Here is a 5,246-nt window from a genome sequence, read left to right on the forward strand (position 1 = left end):
AAAAAAAAAAAAAAAAAAAAAAAAAAAAAAGTTATGTTGGCTAGGAGTGATGGCTCATGCCTATAATCTCAGCACTCTGGGAGGCCAATGAAAGTGGATCGCTTGAGCCCAGGAGTTTAGGGTTAGCAAAACTCCATATCAAAACAAAAATAAAAAAGGACTGGGCTTGGTGACTCACGCCTGTAATCCCAGCACTTTGGGAGACCCAGGCGGGCGGATCACAAGGTCAGGAGATTGAGACCACCCTGGCCAACATGATGAAGCTGCATCTCTACTAAAAATACAAAAAATTAGCCAGGCGTGGTGGCGGGCGCCTATAGTCCCAGCTACTCTGGAGGCTAAGGCAGGAGAATTGCTTGAACCCGGGAGGCAGAGGCTGCAGCAAGCCGAGATCATGCCACTGCAGTCCAGCCTGGGCGTCAGAGCGGGACTCCGTTTCAAAGAAAAAAAGAAAATACCTTATTGCTAAAAAAAATGCCAATGATCATCTCAGCCTTCAGTGAGTCATAATCTTTTTGCTAGTAGAAGGTATTGCCTCAACTCTGACGGCTGTTGACTGATTGGGGTGGTGGTTGCTGAAAGTTGGAGCAGCTGTGGCAATTTCTTAAGACAATGAAGTTTGCCACACTGACTCTTTCACGAAAGATTTCTCTACAACATGTGATGCCATTTGATAGCATTTTATTCACGGTAGAACTTCTTTCAAAATTGAAGTCAATCCTCTCAAACCCTGCTGCTGCTTTACCAACTAAGTTTATGGAATATTCTTTTTTTGTTTTTTTTTAAGAGACAGGGTCTCGCTCTGTTGCTTAGGCTGGAGTGTGGTGATACAATAATGGCTCACTGCAGCCTGGATATCCTGGGTTCAAGTGATCCTCCCACCTTAGCTTCCCGGGTAGCTAGGACCTAAAGCAAGTGCTGCCACACCTAGCTAACTTTTTTTTTTTCTTTAACAGATGGGATCTCACTGTGTTGTCCAGGCAGGTCTCAAATTCCTGGTCTCAAGCAATCCTCCCACTTCAGCCTCCCAAAGTGTTGGGATTACAGGGCCTGAGCTACTACACTCAGCCCTGTGTAGTATTCTAATCCTTTGTTGTCATTTCAACAATGTCCATAGCATCTTCACCAAGAGTAGATTCTATCTCAAGAAACCACTTTCAGCCAGGCACGGTGGCTCATGCCTGTAATCCCTGTAATTTGGGAGGCCAAGGCAGGAGAATCACTTGAGCCCAGGAGTTCAAGACCAGCCTGTGCAACATGGTGAGACCCCCGTCTCTACCAGAATAAGTAAAAAAACAAGAAAAAAAAAACTTTCTTTGTCCATAAGAATCAATTTTTCATCGGTTCAAGTTTTCTCCTGAGATGGCAGCAATTCAGTCACATCTTCAGGTTCCACGTTGAACTCTAATTATCTTGCTATGATTATATTTTCAACACATCTGCCGTTACTTCCTCCACTTGGACTTGTCACCTCAACGTCATCCGTGAGGGTTAGAATCAACTTATTTCAAGCCGTTAATGATGATATTTTGACCTATTCCTGTGAATCATGAATATTATGAATATTCTTTTTTTTTTTTTTTTTTTTTGAGATGGAGTCTCGCTCTGTCGCCCAGGCTGGAGTGCAGTGGTGGGATCTCGGCTCACTGCAAGCTCTGTCTTCCGGGTTTACACCATTCTTCTGCCTCAGCCTCCCGAGTAGCTGGGACTATAGGCGCCTGCCACCATGCCCGGCTAATTTTTTGTAATTTTGGTAGAGATGGGGTTTCACTATGTTAGCCAGAGTGGTCTCCATCCCCTGACCTCGTGATCTGCCTGCCTCAGCCCCCCAAAGTGCTGGGATTACAGGTGTGAGCCACCACGTCCAGCCATCATGAATATTCCTTTTTTTTTTTTTTTTTTTTTTTGAGGTGGAGTCTCGCTCTGTTGCCCGGGCTGGAGTGCAGTGGCCGGATCTCAGCTCACTGCAAGCTCTGCCTTCCGGGTTCACGCCATTATCCTGCCTCAGCCTCCCGAGTAGTTGGGACTACAGGCGCCCGCCATCTCGCCCGGCTAGTTTTTTCTATTTTTTAGTAGAGACGGGGTTTCACGGTGTTAGCCAGGATGGTCTCGATCTGCTGACCTCGTGATCCGCTCGTCTCGGCCTCCCAAAGTGCTGGGATTACAGGCTTGAGCCACCGCACCCGGCCATGAATATTCTTAATGGTGTCTAGAATGGTGAATGCCTTCCAGAAGGTTTTCAATGGACTTTGCACAGATCCATTAGGGGACTCACCATCACAGGGCTTTATGAAATGTAATTTTTTTTTTTTTTTGAGACAGAGTCTCACTCTGTTGCCTAGGCTGGAGTGCAGTGATGCAATCTTGGCTCACTGCAACCTCCTCCTGCCAGGTTCAAGTGATTCTCCTGCCTCGGCCTCCCAAATAGCTGGGATTACAGGTACTTACCACTACGCCTGGCTAATTTTTGTGTTTTTAGTAAGACGGTGTTTTGCCGTGTTGGCCAGGCTGATCTCTAACTCCTGACCTCAGGTGACCTGCCCGCCCCAGCCTCCCAAAGTGCTGGGATTACAGGCATGTGCCACCACGTCCGGCCTGAATTTTTTTTTTTTTTTTTTTTTTGAGACGGAGTTTTGTTCTTGTTGCCCAGACTAGAGGGCAATGTGGCACGGTCTCAGCTCACTGCAATCTCTCTGCCTCCCAGGTTCAAGCGGTTCTCCTGCCTCAGCCTCCCAAGTAGCTGGGATTACAGGTGCACACCACCACGCCTGGCTAATATTTTGTGTGTTTTTAGTAGAGACAGGGTTTCACCATGTTGGCCAGGCTAGTCTCGAACTCCTGACCTCAGGCAATCCACCCACCTCGGCCTCCCAAAGTGCTGGGATTACAGGTGTGAGCCACCGTGCCTGGTCGTGAAATGTATTTCTTAAATGATATGACTTGAAAGTAGAAATGACTCCTGGATCCATGGGCTGCAGAATGGATGTTGTGTTAGCAGCATGAAAACAACATCGATCTCCGTGTACATCTCCATTAGAGCCCTTGGGTGACAGGAACATTGTCAATGAGCAGCAATATTTTGAAAGGAATATCTTTTTTCCGAGCAGTAGGTCTCAACAGTGTGCCTAAAGTATTCAGTAAATCAGGCCATAAACAGATGTACTGTCTTCTAGGCTTTGCTGTTCCATTTATAGTGCACAGGCAGAGTGGATTTAGCTTCTCTTCTCTTCCTTTCTTTTCTTGTTTTTGAGACAGAGTTTCGATCTCGTTGCCCAGGCTGGAGTGCAGTGGCGCGATCTCGGCTCACCGCAACCTCCACCTCCCGGGTTCAAGTGATCCTCCCTGGCTCAGCCTCCCGAGTAGCTGGGATTACAGGCACCCACCACCATGCTTGGCTAATTTTGTATTTTTAGTAAAGATGGGGCTTCTCCATGTTAGCCAGGCTCATCTCGAGCTCCCAACCTCAGACGATCTGCCTGCCTCGGCCTCCCAAAGTGCTGGGATTACAGGTGTGAGCCACCGTGCCCAGCCTAGCATCTTTCTTAAGGGCCCTGGAATTTCCCAAATGGTAAATGAGCATTCAGCTTAAAGACACCAGCTGCATTAGCCCCTAATAAGAGAGTCAGCCTGTCCTTTGAAGCTTTAAAACCAGGCATTGACTTCTCTCTAGCTATGAAAGTCATAGATGGTGCCAGGTGCAGTAGCTCACACCTGTAATCCTCCCACTTTTGGAGGCCGAGGCGGGTGGACCACCTGAGGTCAGGAGTTCAAGTCCAGCCTGGCCAACATGGTGAAACCCCGTCTTTACAAAAAATACAAAATTAGCTGGTGTGGTGGCGCATGCCTATAATCCCAGCTACTCGGGAGGCTGAGACAGGAGAATCACTTGAACCCGGGAGGCGGAGGTTGCAGTGAGCCAAGATTGTGCCACTGCACTCCAGCCTGGGCAGACAGAGTGAAACTCTGTCTCCAAAAAAAAAAAAAAAAAAGTGTACATTGAAAATCTATTGTTTACTGTAGCCGCCCTCATCACTTACCTCAGCTAGATCTTCTGGAGAACTTGCTGCAGCTTCTCCATCAGCACCTGCTGCCTCACCTTGTACTTTTACATTATGGAGACGCCTTCTTTCCTCAAACCATATGAACCAACCTGTGCTACCTTCCAGCTTTTCTTCTGCAGCTTCCTCATCTCTCCCAGCTTTCACAGAATCAGAGAGAATGAGAGCCTTGCTCTGGAGTAGACTTTGGGTTAATGAAATGTTTTCGCTGGTTTGATCTTCCATGCAGACCACTTAAATTTTCTCCATATCAGTAATAAAGCTGCCATACTTTCTTTCTTTGTTTTTTTTTTTTTTTTTTTTTTGAGACTGAGTCTTGCTCTGTCGCCCGGGCTGGAGTGCAGTGGCACAATCTCAGCTCACTGCAACATCTGCCTCCAGGGTTCAAGTGATTCTCCTATTTTAGCCTCCTGAGTAGCTGGGATTACAGGCGCCGCCCGGCCAATTTTTTGTATTCTAGCAGAGACTGAATTTCACCATGTGCTGCATCCGCAAGGAAGGCTCTTGTCCTTCACACAAAGGAGCCAAGGAGGCTGGAGGGGGCATAAATAAATGCACTTCCCCCTTCATTACTACTGACCCCCCCCCTCCACTAAGCTCAGGGTTACAAAGGGGAGGGGACACATCAGACAGCTGAGAGGCAGTGTCCAGGGTGCAGCAGGGCTGAGGTTAGAGTTGAATCAACGCCTGGGGCCAAAATACATAATTTGCATGAATGTGGAGAACAATGTGGCATGTGCCCGCCCCCCGAGCCCCAGACTGATAGCACTGGCTACCTGGGACTGAGATGAGTGGGCATTACTTGAGTTTCTCTAATGAGTATGCATTATTTTTGTAATTAAAAATATTCAGAGGTGCTGGGCACAGTGGCTCACGCCTGTAATCCCAGCACTTTGGGAGGCCAAGGTGGGCAGATCACCTAAGGTTGGGAGTTTGAGACCAGCCTGACCAACACGGAGAAACCCCGTCTCTACTAAAAAATACAAAATTAGCTGGACATGGTGGCGCATGCCTGTAACCCCAGCTACCTGGGAAGCTGAGGCAGGAGAATCGCTTGAACTGGGGACGCGGAGGTCGCAGTGAGCTGAGATTGCACCACTGCACTCCAGCCTGGGCGACAGACAGAGCGAGACTCCGTCTCAAAAAAAGAAAAAAAAAAAAATTCAGAGATGAATTTAAACATTGTTC

Source organism: Rhinopithecus bieti, unplaced genomic scaffold (assembly GCF_001698545.2).
Source record: "Rhinopithecus bieti isolate Rb0 unplaced genomic scaffold, ASM169854v2 scaffold_28822, whole genome shotgun sequence".
NCBI classification, from domain to species: Eukaryota; Metazoa; Chordata; class Mammalia; order Primates; family Cercopithecidae; genus Rhinopithecus; species Rhinopithecus bieti.